The sequence below is a fragment of the Nerophis ophidion genome, linkage group LG24 (assembly GCF_033978795.1).
Source record: "Nerophis ophidion isolate RoL-2023_Sa linkage group LG24, RoL_Noph_v1.0, whole genome shotgun sequence".
NCBI lineage: Eukaryota > Metazoa > Chordata > Actinopteri > Syngnathiformes > Syngnathidae > Nerophis > Nerophis ophidion.
In genome coordinates, this window is record NC_084634.1 from 33,588,076 (window position 1) to 33,610,655 (window position 22,580).

Genomic DNA, 22,580 nt, shown 5'->3' on the forward strand with positions numbered 1-22,580 from the left:
GTCTGTTTCCGTCGTTGTTTGTTTGTTTTCTCTCAGACACCAAGCGAGGGAGGGGGTTATCTCCACAAAGCTCCGACTAAACTGGGGTTAGGGGGGGCGGGGGGGAAGATAAAAAAAAAAAAGAAAAAAAAACACTTTTTAATTATATGTGGTTGAGTCCAGTATGGCCAGATAAGAACCACCGTGAGTGGGCCTCTAATGAACCCGCCTCGGGGAAAACTGGGCGTTTTTTCGTTTAAATTGTCTCCTCGCTGTAAATGACAAATGTCTGTGCCGCTCGTAATTGCATCCTTGTTTGTATTTTTTTATTTCTTTGGAGGAAAAAAAGCACAAGAACGCTAGCAATCTAGGGGGGAGGTGCTACCGAGACATGTCAGGTACATGATGTCTCACCCTGTACCGTATGGCAGGTACGCGTCAAGGGCCGTTTATGGAAATCGTCGACGTTTCTCATTCCTGCTTGAAGTTTGTCACCACTAGACTGCTTTAGCATACGCGTATAGATCAGCAGATGTTTAAGGTCGACACATTTTGGAACGGCAAAAACCCAAAACCGGTGAAGTTGTCACGTTTAAATGCTAAATAAAAACAGAATACAATGATTTGCAAATTCTTTTCAACCGATATTATATTGAATAGACTGCAAAGACAAGATATTTAACGTCCGAACTGGTAAAGTTTGTTATTTTTTGCAAATATTAGCTCATTTGGAATTTGATTCCTGCAATGTGTTTTTTAAAAAAAGCTGGCACAAGTGGCAAAAAAGACAGAGAGGTGAGGAATGCTCATTAAACACTTATTTGGAACATCCCACAGCAGGTTCCCCGTAAGGACCAGATAAGTCGCCCCCTGGCCTGTTCTAAAAATAGCTCACTCTACTAATGATGTTCCATTATTTATTTATTTTTTTCAGTAAGATTCGAATTAGCTAGCTTTTCTCTTCTTTTTTTTCGGTCGAATTTTGAATTTTAAAGATAAACTTTCATTTTTTTTCGTGCTTTCTCCTCTTTTAAACCGTTCAATTAAGTGTTTTTTTCCCTCATTTATTCTCTACAAAAAACCTTCCGTAGAAGGAAAAAAAATACTTAATTGAACGGTTTAAAAAAGGAGAAAGCACGAAAAAAAATGAAAGTTTATCTTTAAAATTCAAAATTCAACCGAAAAAAAAGAAGCGAAAAGCTAGCTAATTCGAATCTTTCTGAAAAAATTTAAAAAAATAAAATAATGGAACATCATTAGTATTTTTTCCTGATTCAGATTATTTTTAGAATTTTAATGACGTGTTTTAAATAGGTTAAAATCCAATCTGCACTTTGTTAGAATATATAACAAATTGGACCAAGCTTTATGTCTAACAAAGAAAAATCATTATTTCTTCTAGATTTTCCAGAACAAAAATGTTAAAAGAAATTCAAAAGACTTTGAAATAAGATTAACATTTTATTCTACAGATTTTCTAGATTTGAAAAAAACGGAATGACGGACAGAAATGGCCTTTTTTTTAAAAATATATTTATCTGTTTCTATATTTATTTATTGTGATAAATCATTAAGATGATCAGTGCTTCCACAAAGATAAATATCACAAATTATTAACAATAACATAGAGTTAAAGGTAAATTGAGCAAATTGGCTATTTCTGGCAATTTATTTAAGTGTGTATCAAACTGGTAGCCCTTCGCATTAATCAGTACCCAAGAAGTAGCTCTTGGTTTCAAAAAAGTTGCTGACCCCTGTCCCACAGGCTAATTGGGAACAGGTGGGTGTCATGATTGGGTATAAAAGCAGCTTCCATGTCGTTCACAAACAAGAGTCACCACTTTGTGAACAAATGCGTGAGCAAATTGACCAACAGTTTAAGCACATTTCTCAACCAGCTATTGCAAGGAATTCAGGGATTTAACCATCTCCGGTCCGGAATATCCAACCCAATCCATCCATCCATCCATCCATCATCTTCCACTTATCCGAGGTCGGGTCGCGGGGGCAACAGCCTAAGCAGGGAAACCCAGACTTCCCTCTCCCCAGCCACTTCGTCTAGCTCTTCCCGGGGGATCCCGAGGCGTTCCCAGGCCAGCCGGGAGACATAGTCTTCCCAGCGTGTCCTGGGTCTTCCCCGTGGCCTCCTACCGGTTGGACGTGCCCTAAACACCTCCCTAGGGAGGCGTTCGGGTGGCATCCTGACCAGATGCCCGAACCACCTCATCTGGCTCCTCTCGATGTGGAGGAGCAGCGGCTTTACTTTGAGTTCCTCCCGGATGGCAGAGCTTCTCACCCTATCTCTAAGGGAGAGCCCCGCCACCCGGCGGAGGAAACTCATTTCGGCCGCTTGTACCCGTGATCTTATCCTTTCGGTCATGACCCAAAGCTCATGACCATAGGTGAGGATGGGAACGTAGATCGACCGGTAAATTGAGAGCTTTGCCTTCCGGCTCAGCTCCTTCTTCACCACAACGGATCGGTACAACGTCCGCATTACTGAAGACGCCGCACCGATCCGCCTGTCGATCTCACGATCCACTCTTCCCTCACTCGTGAACAAGACTCCTAGGTACTTGAACTCCTCCACTTGGGGCAGGGTCTCCTACCCAACCCGGAGATGGCATTCCACCCTTTTCCGGGCGAGAACCATGGACTCGGACTTGGAGGTGCTGATTCTCATTCCGGTCGCTTCACACTCGGCTGCGAACCGATCCAGCGAGAGCTGAAGATCCCGGTCAGATGAAGCCATCAGGACCACATCATCTGCAAAAAGCAGAGACCTAATCCTGCGGTCACCAAACCGGAACCCCTCAACGCCTTGACTGCGCCTAGAAATTCTGTCCATAAAAGTTATGAACAGAATCGGTGACAAAGGACAGCCTTGGCGGAGTCCAACCCTCACTGGAAATGTGTTGGACTTACTGCCGGCAATGCGGACCAATCTCTGACACTGATCATACAGGGAACGGACCGCCACAATAAGACAGTCCGATACCCCATACTCTCTGAGCACTCCCCACAGGACTTCCCGAGGGACACGGTCGAATGCCTTCTCCAAGTCCACAAAGCACATGTAGACTGGTTGGGCAAACTCCCATGCACCCTCAGAACCCTGCCGAGAGTATAGAGCTGGTCCACAGTTCCACGACCAGGACGAAAACCACACTGTTCCTCCTGAATCCGAGGTTCGACTATCCGACGTAGCCTCCTCTCCAGTACACCTGAATAAACCTTACCGGGAAGGCTGAGGAGTGTGATCCCACGATAGTTGGAACACACCAACCCAATCCAATCCACTTTATTTATATAACACTGTGGAAGGTCTCCGACCCGGAGGGTCTCCAACCCGGATCCTCTCCTACGTCACGGACACACCGCACTCTGGTGCAGTGGTTACGCTCGGTTTAATGTTACCACACTTTATACAGGCTACAATGTCTTTAGGTATTTCAGCTCAGTCACAAAGTTTGTCGGTTTTCTTGTTCTCTCCTCCGTCTGTCAGTCTCACACTCCTGTGGCCAACCCCGTCATGATCTCCAACGCTGCTGATAAAGGAACAGGTCATTAGATAACTCGTTCCAGCTGAGGTATCTGCTCACCTGTCTGGTGCTTCATGGCTGGCCCCCGCCCGCAGGGAACACGTAGACCACGCCCCTCTCCACGAACACATTTAAAGGCCTACGGAAACCCACTACTACCGACCACATAGTCTGATAGTTTATATATCAATGATGAAATATTAACATTGCAACACATGCCAATACGGCCTTTTTAGTTTATATTAGGCCCCCTATTATTTAGCCTCTATATTAATGATTTGCCCACTGTTTGTCCTGAAGCTGAATGCTTCATGTATGCAGACGACACGGTTTTCTTCCTTCATGGTCACACCAAAGACATTGTTGCTACTGTCTGCAGCAAAACGTTTCCAAAACTGTAGGCATGTATATAACTAAAACAAAAAAAGGTGACATCTGACCCAGACATACATATTAATGGAGAAAGAATACCAATTGTCAGCCAATATAATTATCTTGGGTAAATAATAGATTCAAAGCTTTCCTTTTAAAGGCCTACTGAAAGCCACTACTATCGACCACGCAGTCTGATAGTTTATATATCAATGATGAAATATTAACATTGCAACACATGCCAATACAGCTTTTTTAGTCTACTAAATTGCAATTTTAAATTTCCCGCGGAGTTTCTTGTTAAAAACATCGCGGAATGATGACGCGTACGCGTGATGTGCTTCCAAACTACAGGCAAGTAGTAATGTCCAAAAACATAACAGAGACGAAGTAGAAGGATGAAGAAGAGACATGGCGACGACGAGTAAGAAGTACGCCTCCAAGTTCCAAAATGATTGGAAACAAGAATTTCAGTTCATCCAGGACAGCTCGAAGGGGAAGAGATGGAATATTCCAGACTATGGTGCATTTGATGAAGGCACTTTTGTGCGTGCCACACAGCAATGCATCATCAGAGCGGGTGTTCAGCATGGTTAGTGACAGAGAATGGAATAAGGATGGACAATTCAACCCTAAACTTACTCCTTTCCTGCAAAGTAAAATTTGACCGATGCTGCCCATACCTATGCTCCTTTAAAGGCTGTGCTACTGGTTGCAAAGCATTGGACTTCAAAAGGAGTGTAATGTGTGTGTACATGTGTAAATACAAACCCCCTTTCTATATGAGTTGGGAAATTGTGTTAGATGTAAATATAAACGGAATACAATGATTTGAAAATCATTTAAACCCATATTTCGTTAAATATGCTACAAAGACAACATATTAGATGTTCAAACTGATAAACTTGTTTTTTTGCAAATAATCATTAACTTTAGAATGCGATGCCAGCAGCACGTGACGAAGAAGTTGAGAAAGGTGGCAATCAATACTGATAAAGTTGAGGAATGCTCATCAAACACTTATTTTGAACATTCCACAGGTGTGCAGGCTAATTGGGAACAGTTGGGTGCCATGATTGGGTATAAAAATAGCTTCCCAAAAAATTCTAAGTCTTTCACAAGACAGGATGGGGCGAGGTACACCCCTTTGTCCACAACTGCGTGAGCAAATAGTCAAACAGTTTAAGAACAACGTTTCTCAAAGTGCAATTGCAAGAAATTTAGGGATTTCAACATCTACGCTCCATAATATCATTAAAAGGCTTAGAGAATCTGGAGAAATCACTCCACGTAAGCGGCATGGCCGGAAACCAACATTGAATGACCGTGATCTTTGATCCCTCAGACGGCACTGTATCAAAAACCAACATCAATCTTTAAAGGATATCACCACATGGGCTCAGGAAGACTTCAGAAAACCACTGTCACTAAATACAGTTCGTCGCTACATCTGTAAGTGCAAGTTAAAGCTCTGCTATGCAAAGCGAAAGCCATTTATCAACAACATCCAGAAACGCCGCCAGCTTCTCTGGGCCCGAGATCATCTAAGATGGACTGATGCAAAGTGGAAAAGTGTTCTTTGGTCTGACGAGTCCACATTTCAATTTTTTTTTGCAAATATTCGACATCGTGCCATCTGGACTAAAAGGGAAACGAACCATCCAGACTGTTATCGACGCAAAGTTCAAAAGCCAGCATCAGTGATGGTATGGGGGTGCATTAGTGCCCAAGGCATGGGTAACTTACACATCTGTGAGGGCACCATTAATGCTGAAAGGTACATGCAGGTTTTGGAACAACATATGCTGCCATCTAAGCGCCGTCTTTTTCATGGACGCCCCTGCTTATTTCAGCAAGAAAATGCCAAACTACATTCAGCACGTGTTACAACAGCGTGGCTTTGTAAAAAAAAGAGTGTGGGCACTTTCCTGGCCTGTCTCCCTTTGAAAATTGTGTGGCGCATTATGAAGCGTAAAATACGACAGCGGAGACCCCGGACTGTTGAAGCTCTCCATAAAACAAGAATAGGAAATAATTGTTATAGGTGCAAAGTTCAAAAGCCAGCATCTGTGATGGTATGGGGGTGTATTAGTGCCCAAGCCATGAGTAACTCACACATCTGTAAAGGCACCATTAACGCTGAAAGGTCCATACGGGTTTTGGAGCAACATATGTTGTCATCCAAGCAACGTTATCATGGATGCCCCTGCTTATTTCAGCAAGACAAGTGTTACAACAGCGTGACTTTGTAGTAAAAGAGTTCGGGTAATTTCCTGGCCCGCCTGCAGTCCAGACTTGTCTCCCTTTGACGCATTATGAAGCGTAAAATACCACAGCGGAGACCCCGGACTGTTGAACGACTGAATCTCTACATCCGGGGCGCTCACACTTTTTCTGCAGGCGAGCTACTTTTCAACTGACCAAGTCGAGGAGATCTACCTCATTCCTATTTATAATTTATATGTATTTATTTATGAAAGAGACATTTTTGTTAACAAGTTAATGGTGTTTAATGATAATACAAGCATGTTTAACACACATAGATTCCTTTCTTTCATGAAGACAATAATATAAGTTGGTGTATTACCTGATTCTGATGACTTGCATTGATTGGAATCAGACAGTGGTGCTGATAACGTCCGCATTTTCAAATGGAAGAAACAAAAAATCCTCCTTTCTGTCCAATACTACATGAAAGTGGTTGGATTCGGCATCTCATTTGTCCAACTTGCATACTCGTTTTTAAACACTTTGTTACGAGAGTAGCATATGTGTGTGGCCCTTTAATGTCTGGCAGCAGGTGAGTGACGTCAGTGACTGTGCGGGTGGGCAAGCAAGTGAGAAAGCGGTCGCTGAGGGCGGGGGAGAAATACATTGGCATCAAACTCCGTAGCTTGCTAGCTTGTGCACGCTAGCTTTCTGAGACTCTTATTTTGTTAGCACAGGCAGGATGAAACAGGTATTTTATGGTGAAGACAGGAACTGTGCAGTCGGTCTTTGGAGTTTTGACAGTAGGTACGGAGTCTCTAGAAATAAAATGTGTTTCTCTGCGTCCGCCCTGTTAGTGATTTTTTTTCTTAAATATGAGCTCGCAGCAGCCAGCGTCATCTCACAAGATCCTCGGGTGCCGAGAATGTCAAACAACTGACGAAAGTGAAGTCTTGGTATGATTGATGATTGCTCATTTTTATGTCTATTTTGTAATGCCTGGCTTGAGATCTACTGACACACCCTCCGAGATCGACCAGTCGATCGCGATCGACGTAACGGGCACCCCTGATCTACATAAAACAAGAATGGGAAAGAATTCCACTTTCAAAGCTTCAACAATTAGTTTACTCAGTTCCCAAACGTTTGAGTGTTGTTAAAAGAAAAGGTGATGTAACACAGTGGTGAACATGCCCTTTCCCAACTACTTTAATTATTATTTGCAAAAAAAAAAAAAGTTTTTCAGTTTGAACATCAAATATGTTGTCTTTGTAGTGCATTCAACTGAATTATTCATTAGAATAATACACAAAGCGTGCAACTATGAACATACCAATCCATTATTTATGAGTTCAAATGTATTAAAATTTTCAGACATTGTGTTTTTAAAAACAATGGAAATTATGTTTCGAGTAAAGAACAACAGCCTTCCAGCTTGTATTCTCAGGCTATTTCATTTAAGAGGAGAAAACTATAATTTACGGGGGATATTGATTTTTGAAATAGGTAAAGCGAGAACAAATATAAAATACAAATGTATTACAGTTTTAGGAGTTAAATGGTGGAACAAGCTCAGTGATGAGCTGAAGACATACACTTCTTTGGTAAGGTTTAAGAAAACATTGAAAGGTGAAATTATTGAAAATGATAAAATATAGTCCAATTACTTTCATCCCATTGATTTTTGATTTATTTATTTGTTTATGTTGATGTTCCAGGCAATCTAATTTTCTGTGAAGGTATAGGATAGGCAAATATAAGCTTTGGCTTCAGCCTATTCCTTTTTTGGTCACTCTTTTTCTTTTCTTTCGTGTGTAAATGTGCATTATTGTATACATATAACATGTACTGTAAAACTGATCACACACAATGGTTGATTGATTTGATTTGATTGATTATATGACCGAAATAAACTTATTTCATTCATTCTTTCAATATGGGTTGAAAAGGATTTTGCAAATCATTGTATTCCGTTTATATTTACATCTAACACAATTTCCCAACTCATATGGAAACGGGGTTTGTAGATATCGGTCGACAAATCCAAGGGCGTTCTGTTGAGTTGGCAAACGTGAAAAAGGCACATTTAGCTGTCATTTGCATGACTGCAGGTCCAAGTCCTCAGCTCCCCGCCCGGGCCAACATCCTTGGGAAGGTGTGGAATTTGACGAGGCCGTAACTCACGGCCTTCCACTGAAGCGTCGCAGGGAAGTGCTAACAGAAAGCCTATGGAGGCGAGAAGCGGCCGATCAATCACGGCCCTCTCCTTTTATCTGCTTCCGCTAAGAGGAAAGACGGATAAACACTCCTGTGCCGCTCGTCCCGGCTCAATCCCCGCGTGACACCGCTCTGGAGATCCACCAGACCCCGAGGTGAGGGAGAGGGATTTAAAGAGGCGGGAGCTGAACGTGAATGTTTAAATCCGAGGAGAAGTACCTCCCAGAACCTGGTCGCTGCAGATCAATCACGCTGATATCAGACAGTCATGGGAGGAATGTCAACAGCGCTCACCTCCGACCCCTCGCTTCTCCTCGCGCTGACCTCCATGCAGACCCAGGCCTAATGGAGATTTTATGGCCGGAGTCGGGACTTTATAGAGACCGTCGGGCCGAGCGGACAGCTCTGGGAGCCAGATGTGCGGGCCGCGGTGGAAACGGGGCTAATTACACGGGGGGACGTGTCGGTTTCCACATGCGCGGATATGTCCATTACGTTGAGTTGCTTTTACACAGCGGGACACCAACCTCTGCTCACCTCAGCCAGCTAGTTAGCGACCTTTTTTTTTCTTTTTTTTTGGGTGACTACGTCAATCAGGTTTCATAAGCAAGAAGATGATGGGAAAACAGTCGTAGGAGTCTTGGGAGACTTTTCTTTGATGTTTTCTGGTGAATGGATGACTAAAACCTATGTAACATTAAAAGGGAACATTATCACCAGACCTATGTAAGCGTCAATATATACCTTGATGTTGCAGAAAAAAGACTATGTTTTTTTAACCGATTTCGGCGATTTAAACGCCTTTCAATTGTTCGCTGTCGGAGCGATGACCTTTCACCCCTGACGTTACAATGGGTAGCAATCCTCCATTTTCTCAAACACATTAAAAAACACATCTAAAAATAGCTCAAATAGCAGCACTTACCAGTGAGCTGCCTCTATTTTTAAAATTGTATTTATTTACTAGCAAGCTGGTCTCGCTTTGCTCGACATTTTTGATTCTAAGAGAGACAAAACTCAAATGGAATTTGAAAATCCAAGAAAAAATTCTAAAGACTCGGTCTTCACTTGTTTAAATAAATTCATTTATTTTTTTACTTTGCTTCTTCTAACTTTCAGGGATTTCCCAGAATTATCCTAGTAAGTGTCTAAAAACATCTGAATCGCTCCCACTGCAATCCCCTTTTTTTTTTTTTTCCCTAGTTCTTCACTCTAAATTTCCTCATCCACAAATCTTTCATCCTCGCTCAAATTAATGGGGAAATTGTCGCTTTCTCTGTCCCAATAGCTGTTGCTGCTGGAGGCTCACGTTATAAACAATGTGAGGATGTGAGGAGCTCCACAACTCGTGACGTCACGCACACACCGTCTGCTACTTCCGGTAAAGGCAAGGCTTTTTTATTAGCGACCAAAAGTTGCGAATTTTATTGTCGATAAATCCTTTCAGCAAAAATATGGCAATATCGCGAGATTATCAAGTATGACACATAGAATGGACCTGCTACCCCATTTAAGTAAGAACATTTCATTTCAGTAGGCCTTTAAATATCTCAAATAAGGGTGATAGTTGCTTATTTTCTGTCTGATAAGATAATTCTTCTCAATTAGCAGTTTTTATCTTATGTCTTACTTGTTTTAAGGGTTTAGGTCCAAAATGATCTCAGTAAGATATTGCAGCTTGTTGCTGAGATTTCATGACCTACCGTGTATTTTGGACTATAAGTCGCAGATTTTTTTCACCAGGTAGCTCGTAAGGACCAGATGAGTCGCCCGCTAAAAATAGCTCAAATAGCAGCACTTACCAGTGAGCTGCCTCTATTTTTAAAATTGTTTTTATTTACTAGCAAGCTGGTCTCGCTTTGCTCGACATTTTTGATTCTAAGAGAGACAAAACTCAAATGGAATTTGAAAATCCAAGAAAAAATTCTAAAGACTCGGTCTTCACTTGTTTAAATAAATTCATTTATTTTTTTACTTTGCTTCTTCTAACTTTCAGGGATTTCCCAGAATTATCCTAGTAAATGTGTCTAAAAACATCTGAATCGCTCCCACTGCAATCGCCTTTTTTTTTTTTTCCTTGTCCTTCACTCTAAATTTCCTCATCCACGAATCTTTCATCCTCGCTCAAATTAATGGGGAAATTGTCGCTTTCTCGGTCCCAATAGCTGTTGCTGCTGGAGGCTCACATTATAAATAATGTGAGGATGTGAGGAGCTCCACAACTCGTGACGTCATGCGCACATCATCTGCTACTTCCGGTAAAGGCAAGGCTTTTTTATTAGCGACCAAAAGTTGCGAATTTTATTGTCGATAAATCCTTTCAGCAAAAATATGGCAATATCGCGAGATTATCAAGTATGACACATAGAATGGACCTGCTACCCCATTTAAGTAAGAACATTTCATTTCAGTAGGCCTTTAAATATCTCAAATAAGGGTGATAGTTGCTTATTTTCTGTCTGATAAGATAATTCTTCTCAATTAGCAGATTTTATCTTATGTCTTACTTGTTTTAAGGGTTTAGGTCCAAAATGATCTCAGTAAGATATTGCAGCTTGTTGCTGAGATTTCATGACCTACCGTGTATTTTGGACTATAAGTCGCAGATTTTTTTCACCAGGTAGCTCGTAAGGACCAGATGAGTCGCCCACTAAAAATAGCTCAAATAGCAGCACTTACCAGTGAGCTGCCTCTATTTTTAAAATTGTATTTATTTACTAGCAAGCTGGTCTCGCTTTGCTCGAAATTTTTGATTCTAAGAGAGACAAAACTCAAATGGAATTTGAAAATCCAAGAAAAAATTCTAAAGACTCGGTCTTCACTTGTTTAAATAAATTCATTTCTTTTTTTACTTTGCTTCTTCTAACTTTCAGGGATTTCCCAGAATTATCCTAGTAAATGTGTCTAAAAACATCTGAATCGCTCCCACTGCAATCGCCTTTTTTTTTTTTCCTTGTCCTTCACTCTAAATTTCCTCATCCACGAATATTTCATCCTCGCTCAAATTAATGGGGAAATTGTCGCTTTCTCGGTCCCAATAGCTGTTGCTGCTGGAGGCTCACATTATAAATAATGTGAGGATGTGAGGAGCTCCACAACTCGTGACGTCACGCGCACATCGTCTGCTACTCCCGTTAAAGGCAAGGCTTTTTTATTAGCGACCAAAAGTTGCAGATTTTATTGTCGATAAATCCTTTCAGCAAAAATATGGCGTTCTCGCGAAATGATCAAGTATGACACATAGAATGGACCTACTACCCCATTTAAGTAAGAACATTTCATTTCAGTAGGCCTTTAAATATCTCAAATAAGGGTGATATTTGCTTATTTTCTGTCTGATAAGATAATTCTTCTCAATTAGCAGATTTTATCTTATGTTTTACTTGTTTTAAGGGTTTAGGTCCAAAATGATCTCAGTAAGATATTGCAGCTCGTTGCTGAGATTTCATGACCTACCGTGTATTTTGGACTATAAGTCGCAGATTTTTTTCACCAGGTAGCCCGTAAGAACCAGATGAGTCGCCCGCTAAAAATAGCTCAAATAGCAGCACTTACCAGTGAGCTGCCTCTATTTTTTAAATTGTATTTATTTACTAGCAAGCTGGTCTCGCTTTGCTCGACATTTTTGATTCTAAGAGAGACAAAACTCAAATGGAATTTGAAAATCCAAGAAAATATTTTAAAGACTCGGTCTTCACTTGTTTAAATACATTCATTTATTTTTTTACTTTGCTTCTTCTAACTTTCAGGGATTTCCCAGAATTATCTTAGTAAGTGTCTAAAAACATCTGAATCGCTCCCACTGCAATCGCCTTTTTTTTTTTTTTCCCCAGTCCTTCACTCTAAATTTCCTCATCCACAAATCTTTCATCCTCGCTCAAATTAATGGAGAAATTGTCGCTTTCTCGGTCCCAATAGCTGTTGCTGTTGGAGGCTCACGTTATAAACAATGTGAGGATGTGAGGAGCTCCACAACTCGTGACGTCACGCGCACATCGTCTGCTACTTCCGGTAAAGGCAAGGCTTTTTTATTAGCGACCAAAAGTTGCGAATTTTATTGTCGATAAATCCTTTCAGCAAAAATATGGCGTTATCGCGAAATGATCAAGTATGACACATAGAATGGACCTGCTATCCCATTTAAGTAAGAACATTTCATTTCAGTAGGCCTTTAAATATCTCAAATAAGGGTGATATTTGCTTATTTTCTGTCTGACAAGATAATTCTTTTCAATTAGCAGATTTTATCTTATGTCTTACTTGTTTTAAGGGTTTAGGTCCAAAATGATCTCAGTAAGATATTGCAGCTTGTTGCTGAGATTTCATGACTTACCGTGTATTCTGGACTATAAGTCACAGATTTTTTTCACCAGGTGGCCCGTAAGGACCAGATGAGTCGCCCGCTAAAAATAGCTCAAATAGCAGCACTTACCAGTGAGCTGCCTCTATTTTTAAAATTGTATTTATTCACTAGCAAGCTGGTCTCGCTTTGCTCGACATTTTTGATTCTAAGAGAGACAAAACTCAAATAGAATTTGAAAATACAAGAAAATATTTTAAAGGAGAACATTATCACAATTTCAAAAGGGTTAAAAACAATAAAAATCAGTTCCCAGTGGCTTGTTGTATTTTTTGAGTTTTTTTTCAAAATGTTACCGGTCCCCAAATATCCTTAAAAAAGGCTTTAAAGTGCTTGATTTTCGCTATTTGCGATGTGACTATCCATTTCCCTGTGACGTCGCACAGTGCTGCCAATGTAAACAAACAACGGCGAATACCACAGCAAGATATAGCGACATTAGCTCGGATTCAGACTCGGATTTCAGAGATTTAAGCAATTCAACAGATTACGCATGTATTGAAACAGATGGTTGGAGTATGAAAGTATTGAAGAAGAAACTGAAGCTATTGAGCGAATAGCCATTGACGCTATTCATAGCCATACTATGGCCGAATAGCTGCGTTAGCATCGCCGGTAAAATGTGCGGACCAAACGATCAGGACTTTCGCATCTTTTGACACTGGAGCAACTTAAATCCGTCGATTGGTAAGTGTTTTTTTCGCATTAAATGTGGGTGGAAGTAAACGTAATGTGGTTGCAAATGCATCTGCAGGTTATCCATACATCTCTGTGCCATGTCTGCTTTGGCACCGCCGGTAAATAGCATGTTAGCATCGATTAGCGTAACATGTTAGCATCGATTAGCTGGCAGTCAACATCAACAAAACTCACCTTTGCAAATTTGTTGACTTTATAGTTGCAAATGCATCTGCAGGTTATCCATACTTCTCTGTGCTATGTCTGCTTTACCACAGCCTGTAAATAGCATGTTAGCGTCGATTAGCATAGCATGTTAGCATCGATTAGCTGGCAGTCACGCCGCGACCAAATATGTCTGATTAGCACATAAGTCAACATCAACAAAACTCACCTTTGTGATTTCGTTGAATTTATCGTTGCAAATGCTTCTGCAGGTTATCCATACATCTCTGTGCCATGTCTGTCATCGCCGGTAAAATGTGGAGACACTCTGGCACATTCAATGGGGGTCTGGCGGCAGACACTTTGGCATCTTCGGGCCAGTGGTGCAACTTGAATCCCTCCCTGTTAGTGTTGTTACACCCTCCGACAACACACCGGCGAGGCATGATGTCTCCAAGGTTCCAAAAAATAGTCAAAAAAACGGAAAATAACAGAGCTGAGACCCGGTGTTTGTAATGTGTTGAAAATGAAAATGGCGGCTGTATTACCTCGGCGACGTCACATTCTGACGTCATCGCCTCCAGCGCGATAAACAGAAAGGCGTTTAATTCGCCAAAATTCACCCATTTAGAGTTGGGAAATCGGTTAAAAATATATGTGGTCTTTTTTCTGCACCATCAAGGTATATATTGACGGTCTGGTGATAATGTTCCCCTTTAAAGACTTAGTCTTCACTTGTTTAAATAAAAGTCTTTTATTTTTTCTTACTTTGCTTCTTCTAACTTTCAGAAAGACAATTTTAGAGAAAAAATACAACCTTAAAAATGATTTTAGGATTTTTAAACACATATTCCTTTTTACCTTTTAAATTCCTTCCTCTTCTTTCCTGACAATTTAAATCAATGTTCAAGTAAATTTTTTTTTTTTTATCGTAAAGAATAAATAAATAAATGTCAATTTAATTCTTAATTTTAGCTTCTGTGTTTTCGACGAAGAATATTTGTGAAATATTTCTTCAAACTTATTATGATTAACATTCCAAAAAGTTAAAACGCCGCTGTACAGAGTGGTACACGGACGTAGGGAGAAGTACAGAGCGTCAATAAACCTTAAAGGGACTGCCTTTGCGTGCCGGCCCAATCATATAATATCTTCGGCTTTTCACACACACAAGTGAATGCAAGGCATACTTGGTCAACAGCCATACAGGTCACACTGAGGGTGGCCGTATAAACAGCTTTAACACTGTTACATATATGCGCCACACTGTCAACCCACACCAAACAAGAATGACAAACACATTTCGGGAGAACATCCGCACTGTAACACAACATAAACACAACAGAAAAAAATACCCAGAATCCCAGCAGCATTAACTCCTCCGGAACGCTACAATATACCCCCCCCCCCCCCTCGCTACCCCCTATCCTCCACCCAACCCCGCCCACCTCAACCTCCTCATACTCTCTCAGAGAGAGCATGTCCCAAATTCCAAGCTGCTGTTTTGAGGCATGTTAAAAGAAATAATGCACTTTCTGACTTCAATAACAAATATGGCAGTGCCATGTTGGCATTTTTTTTCCCCATAACTTGAGTTGATTTATTTTGTAAAACCTTGTTGCATTGCTTAATGCATCCAGCAAGGCATCACAACAAAATTAGGCATAATAATGTGTTAATTCCACGACCGTATATATCGGTATCGGTTGGTATCGGAATCGGTAATTAAGAGTTGGACAATGTCGGAATATCGGCAAAAAAGTAATTATCGGACATCTCTATTTTCGATACTTTTCTCAATAAAGAGGACCACAAAAAATGGCATTATTGGCTTTTTTTTAACAAAAAATCTTAGGGTACATTAAACATATTTGTATTATTGCAATTTTGTCCTTAAATAAAATAGTGAACATACAAGACAACTTGTCTTTTATTAGTAAGTAAACTAAACAAACAAAGGATCCTAATTAGTCTGCTGACGTATGCAGTAACATATTGTGTCATTTATCATTCTATTATTTTGTCAAAAGTGGTAGAAAATGAATTATTAATCTACTTGATCATTTACTGTTCAGAACTGCTTACTTTCCATTGTAACATGTTCTATCTACACTTCTGTTCAAATGTAATAATCACTTATTCTGAAAAACTGCGTGCTTCCGCCTTTGTAGTCTGTGCCGACCTCGTAGTCGATAAGTTTTTTTTTTATCGATCTTCTTGTTATGGGACATTCATCCTCCGCCGTTGCCATTTCTAATATAAAGTAGTATAAAGTTCTTACTTATATCTGTCAGTAAACTCGCCATGAAAGGGCTAAAACATACCGGTGTAGTGAGGTTACATTATTCACCCGAGTTTATTTGTTACGAGAGTTCCGGTCGGACGTTTTTTCACGGGACACATTTCCGGTGTGGTTGTTTCCGGATGAGAAGATGCTGCTTCGTTTTTGATTCAATTAAAGTCTGAATGTCATTAAAACAGTTAGCTCCTTCCTTTGACACTTCTTCCACTCTCATCCTTGCACGCTACACCGCTACAACAAAGATGACGGAGAAAAGACGCTGCTGAAGGTGAGCCACGTAACTAAGACAAACCGGCAAATCTTGAAGCGACTGTTAGAAAGCTACTTAAGAATTTGATTTGATTTTTGATTTTTATTAAGGATCCCCAGTGAGGGTTGGACTCCGCCAAGGCTGCCCTTTGTCACCGATTCTGTTCATAACTTTTATGGATAGAATTTCTAGGCGCAGTCAGGGCGTATAGGGTATCTGGTTTGGTGGCCGCATGGATTAGGTTTCTGTTTTTTGCAGATGATGTGGTCCTGATGGCTTCATCTGGCCAAGATCTTCAGCTCTCACTGGATCGGTTCGCAGCCGAGTGTGAAGCGACTGGGATTAGAATCAGCACCTCCAAGTCCGAGTCCATGGTTCTCGCTTGAAAAAGGGTGGAGTGCCATATTGGGGAGGACATCTTGCCCCAAGTGGAGGAGTTCAAGTACCTCGGAGTCTTGTTCACGAGGGAGGAAAGACTGGATTGTGAGGTCGACAGGCGGATCGGTGCGGCGTCTTCACTAATGCGGACGTTATATCGATCTGTTGTGGTGAAGCGGGAGCTGAGCCGGAAGGCAAAGGTCTCAATTTACCGCTCGATCTACGTTCCCATCCTCACCTATGGTCATGAGCTTTGGGTCATGACCGAAAGGATAAGATCACGGGTACAAGCGGCCAAAATGAGTTTCCTCCGCCCTATCTCTAAAGGCTCTCCCTTAGAGATAGGGTGAGAAGCTCTGTCATCCGGGTGGAGCTCAAAGTAAAGCCGCTGCTCCTCCACATCGAGAGGAGCCAGATGAGGTGGTTCGGGCATCTGTTCAGGATGCCACCCGAACGCCTCCCTAGTAGGCAGGAGGCCACGGCGAAGACCCAGGACACGTTGGGTAGACTATGTCTCCCGGCTGGCCTGGAAACGCCTCGGGATCCCCCGGGAGGAGCCGGATGAAGTGGCTGGGGAGAGGAGAGTCTGGGCTTCCCTGCTTAGGCTGCTGCCCCCGCGACCCGACCTCGGATAAGCGGAAGTAGATGGATGGATGGATTAAGGATCCCCATTAGCTGGTTGCCCAAACAACCCACTAGTCTTCCTGGGGTCCACAAACTCAATACAATTACAAATAAAAGCATCTAATTATGACTACACAATACAGAAAAAAATAAAAGCATCAATAAGAAAACTAGTTTAAAGGAGATGATCCGTAAAAACATAATTTATGCAACATTTTGACCAAATAATCACCATTACATGTTATGTAGACCACAAGGAAGCCTTTTACATTTAGAAAATAATAATAATAGTATGACTCCTTTAATGCGTTTTATAATCGGGTGCGCCTTATACAAACCCTGTTTCCATATGAGTTGGGAAATTGTGTTCGATGTAAATATAAATGGAATACAATGATTTGCAAATCCTTTTCAACCCATATTCAGTTGAATATGCTACAAAGACAAGATATTTGATGTTCAAACTCAAACTTTATTTATTTTTGCAAATAATAATTAACTTAGAATGTCATGGCTGCAACACGTGCCAAAGTAGTTGGGAAAGGGCATGTTCACCACTGTGTTGCATCACCTTTTCTTTTAACAACACTCAATAGAGGTTTGGGAACTGAGGAAACTAATTGTTGAAGCTTTGAAAGTGGAATTCTTTCCCCTTCTTTTTTTATGTAGAGCTTCAGTCGTTCAACAGTCCGGGGTCTCCGCTGTCGTATTTTAAGCTTCATAATGCTCGAAACATTTTCGATGGGAGACAGATCTGGACTGCAGGCGGGCCAGGAAAGTACCCGCATTCTTTTTTTACAAAGCCGCGCTGTTGTAACACGTGCTGAATGTGGCTTGGCATTGTCTTGCTGAAATAAGCAGGGGCGTCCATTAAAAAGACGGCGCTTGGATGGCATCATATCTTGTTCCAAAACCTGTATGTACCTATCAGCATTAATTGTGCCTTCACAGATGTGTAAGTTACCCATGCCTTGGGCGCTAATGCACCCCCATACCATCACAGATGCTGGCTTTTGAACTTTGCGTCGATAACAGTCTGGATGGTTCGCCTCCCCTTCGGTCCGGATGACACAATGTCAAATATTTCCAAAAACAATTTGAAATGTGGACTTGTCAAACCACTGAACACTTTTTCCACTTTGCATCAGTCCATCTTAGATGATCTCGGGCCCAGAGAAGCCGGCGGTGTTTTTGGATGTTGTTGATAAATGACTTTCGCTTTGCATAGCAGATTTTTAACTTGCACTTACAGATGTAGCGACCAACTGTATTTAGTGACAGTGGTTTTCTAAAGTGTTCCTGAGCCCATGTGGTGATATCCTTTAGAGATTGATGTCGGTTTTTGATACAGTGCCGTCTGAGGGATCGAAGGTCGCGGTCAATCAATGTTGGTTTCCGGCCATGCCGCTTACGCGGAGTGATTTCTCCAGATTCTCTGAACCTTTTGATGATATTATGGACCGTAGATGTTGAAATCCCTAAATTTCTTGCAATTGCACTTTGAAAAAACGTTGTTCTTAAACTGTTTGACTATTTGCTCACACAGTTGTGGACAAAGGGGTGTACCTTGCCCCATCCTGTCTTGTGAAAGACTGAGCATTTTTTGGGATGCTGTTTTTATACCCAATCATGGCACCCACCTGTTCCCAATTAGCCTGCACACCTGTGGGGTGTTCCAAATAAGTGTTTGATGAGCATTCCTCAACTTTATCGGTTTTTATTGCCACCTTTCCCAACTTCTTTGTCATGTTTTGTTGGCATCAAATTCTAAAGTTAATGATTATTTGCACACACAAAAAAATGTTTATCAGTTTGAACATCAAATATGTTGTCTTTGTAGCATATTCAACTGAATATGGGTTGAAAATGATTTGCAAATCATTGTATTCTGTTTCTTTTTACATCTAACACAATTTACCTACTCATATGGAAAGAGAGTTTATACACATTGCGCCTTGTAATCCGGTGTGCCCAATGGTCCGGGAAAATACAGAACCAGTCCGGCCCGCGTGGGAATAGAGGTTTCCTGGCAAACCCCTGCCTAGAATAAAAACAATGTCATGGGTGTGGAAAAAAAAAAAATGGGCTGATTTTCCGGTGGAGATTCCACACGGCGGCAAGAGGCTCGGGGCGAAAGAAGAGGCCCGCACATAAAGTGTGAGACGGCGAAGCAAGAAGTACACGAAGTCGGGAGAACAGAGAGATAAAAAGGACGGAGACGGAGACGAGAGATCAAGTGTCAGGTCCACTGTGGTCCATTTTTTTTCCCCCCGGCAGACAGCTGCAGCCACTGCTGACAAATCCAGAGAGGCCCCCCCCCTTCCTCTATAGGCACCGGGGAAAGCACCGGGAATTATCCGACGTCCTAAGGGAACCCCTTTGCCCCTCTGGAGTACGCAGGAGGGGAGGGTCACGGTGCACAAGGCTGGTGCCCCCAACCCTGAAGCATTAAAAAGGTACAGTGGGGTAAAAAAGTATTTAGTCAGCCACCGATTGTGCAAGTTCTCCCACTTAAAATGATGACAGAGGTCTGTGATTTTCATCCTAGGTACACTTCAACTGTGAGAGACAGAATGTGGAAAAAAAAATACAACAATTCACATTGTAGGAATTTTAAATAATTTATTTGTAAATTATGGTGGAAAACAAGTATTTGGTCACTTCAAACAAGGAAGATTTCTGGCTCTCACAGACCTGTAACTTCTTCTTTAAGAAGCTCTTCTGTCCTCCACTCGTTATCTGTATTTATGGAACCTGTTTGAACTCATTATCTGTATAAAAGACACCTGTCCACAGCCTGAAACAGTCAGACTCCAAACTCCACTATGGCCAAGACCAAAGAGCTGTCGAAGGACACCAGGAAAAGAATTGTAGACCTGCACCAGACTGGGAAGAGTGAATCTACAATAGGCAAACAGCTTGTTGTGAAAAAAATCAACTGTGGGTGCAATTATCAGAAAATGGAAGACATACAAGACCCCTGATAATCTCCCTCGACCTGGGGCTCCACGCAAGATCTCATCCCGTGGGGTCAAAATGATCATGAGAGCAATCAATCAATCAATCAATCAATGTTTACTTATATAGCCCTAAATCACTAGTGTCTCAAAGGGCTGCACAAACCACTACGACATCCTCGGTAGGCCCACATAAGGGCAAGGAAAACTCACACCCAGTGGTACATCGGTGACAATAATGACCCAGTGGGATGTCGGTGACAATGATGACTATGAGAACCTTGGAGAGGAGGAAAGCAATGGATGTCGAGCGGGTCTAACATGATACTGTGAAAGTTCAATCTATAATGGATCCAACACAGTCGCGAGAGTCCAGACCAAAGCGGATCCAACACAGCAGCGAGAGTCCCGTTCACAGCGGAGCCAGCAGGAAACCATCCCAAGCGGCGGCGGATCAGCAGCGCAGAGATGTCCCCAGCCGATACACAGGCAAGCAGTACATGGCCACCGGATCTTGAGCAATAATCCCAGAACCACACCTGGTGAATGACCTGCAGAGAGCTGGGACCAAAGTAACAAAGGTTACCATCAGTAACACACTACGCCGACAGGGAATCAAATCCTGCAGTGCCAGATGTGTCCCCCTGCTTAAGCCAGTGCATGTCCAGGCCCCGTCCGAAGTTTGCCAGAGAGCACATGGGAGAATGTCATGTGGTCGGATGAAACCAACATAGAACTTTGTGGTATAAACTCAACTCGTCGTGTTTGGAGGAAGAAGAATACTGAGTTGCATCCCAAGAACACCAAACCTACTGTGAAGCATGGGGGTGGAAACATCATGCTTTGGGGCTGTTTTTCTGCTAAGGGGACAGGACAATTGATCCGTGTTAAGGAAAGAATGAATGGGGCCATGTATCGTGAGATTTTGAGCCGAAACCTCCTTCCATCAGTGGTTGACCAAATACTTATTTTCCACCATAATTTACAAATACATTTTTTTAAATTCCTACAATGTGAATTCATGGATTTTTTTTTTATCACATTCTGTCTCTCAGAGTTGAAGTGTACCTATGATGAAAATTACAGACCTCTGTCATAATTTTAAGTGGAAAAACTTGCACAATCGGTGGCTGACTAAATACTTTTTTGCCCTACTGTATATCCAAGAGTTCTGCAGGGAAGCAAGGAAAATCTCTCACCCTTCCCTGATCCCCCCACCCCCTCCCATGTATTCTCTCATAACGATTAGTATTTATGTGAGCGTGATATACTGTGTCATTAGGGCTGGATGTTGCTAAGGTGCACAGCTTTTTTTTTTTCTTAAAGCAGTTCAAAGGAGGCCACGCTGGGTTGCCCCGTTAAAAGGAGGAGATTAAAATGGACGCGAGGCAGGATATTAGTGCAGGAATGGTCAGGTAAGGAAAGGTTTTGATGTCTGTGCAGCGGGGGAGTGCGTCGTAATGCATCTATTGAAGTCCCGAGTGTTTGATACACTACATCTGTACCCCATTTACCTCTTTTTTTTTTTTTTACTCCCCCAGCTGTGCACCTTCTTGTGTACAGGAACAATGAGGCCGGGGATCGTAAATTTCCCTCGCTAAACTCCACGCTTGCCTCCTTTTATCTCAATTTCCCTGAAATTTATCGCCTCTTCTCGACAATTATCGGTACTTTCTCCACATCCCCTTGACCTGTTATTGTTCTGCTCCTCTTAACCCGGGGGTCGGCGGCGCGGAACGTTGAAAGAGCCATATTGGATGAAAAATACCAAGAACTGATCCGTCTGAAACCGCAAAAAATTAAAAGCCGTATATAAGGGTGTTATAATGAAGGCAACACATGACGAAAGTGTCTATATTAGCTTTAGTAGCCTATCAAAATTACTTTAAAAGTCTTACGTCATGTTTTGCCTTCATTAAAACACTTATATAAGTGTCTATATTAGCTATAATAGCCTACTATCAAAATGGCTGTAAAAGTCTTGTGATGAAGGCAACACATGACAGAAGTGTCTATATTAGTCTACTATCGACATGACTTTAAAAGACTCATATAAGTCTTGTAATGAAGGCGACAACGATGTGTCTATAATAGCTAGAATAGCCTACTATCAAAATGACTTTAAAAGTCTTATTTAAGTCTCATAATGAAAGCAACGCATGACAAAAGTGTCTATAGTAGCTATAAAAGCCTACTAGCAAAATGAATGTAAAAATCTTATATAAGTCTCATAATGAAAGCAACGCATGACAAAAGTGTCTATAGTAGCTATAAAAGCCTACTAGCAAAATGAATGTAAAAGTCTTATATAAGTCTCATAATGAAGGCAACACATGACGGAAGTGTCTATATTAGCTTTAGTGGCCTACTATCAAAATTACTTTAAAAGTCTTACGTCATGTTTTGCCTTCATTAAAACACTTATATAAGTGTCTATATTAGCTATAATAGCCTACTATCAAAATGGCTGTAAAAGTCTTGTGATGAAGGCAACACATGACAGAAGTGTCTATATTAGCCTACTATCGACATGACTTTAAAAGACTCA

The 22,580-nt window shown here is 41.5% G+C and overlaps 1 long non-coding RNA gene across 1 annotated transcript in view; it reads left to right on the forward strand.

Moving 5' to 3' along the window:
• The window catches only part of LOC133542403 (uncharacterized), a 62,185-nt gene that overhangs the window by 5,326 nt on the left and 34,279 nt on the right, over positions 1–22,580 (forward strand). The window lies entirely within an intron of this gene.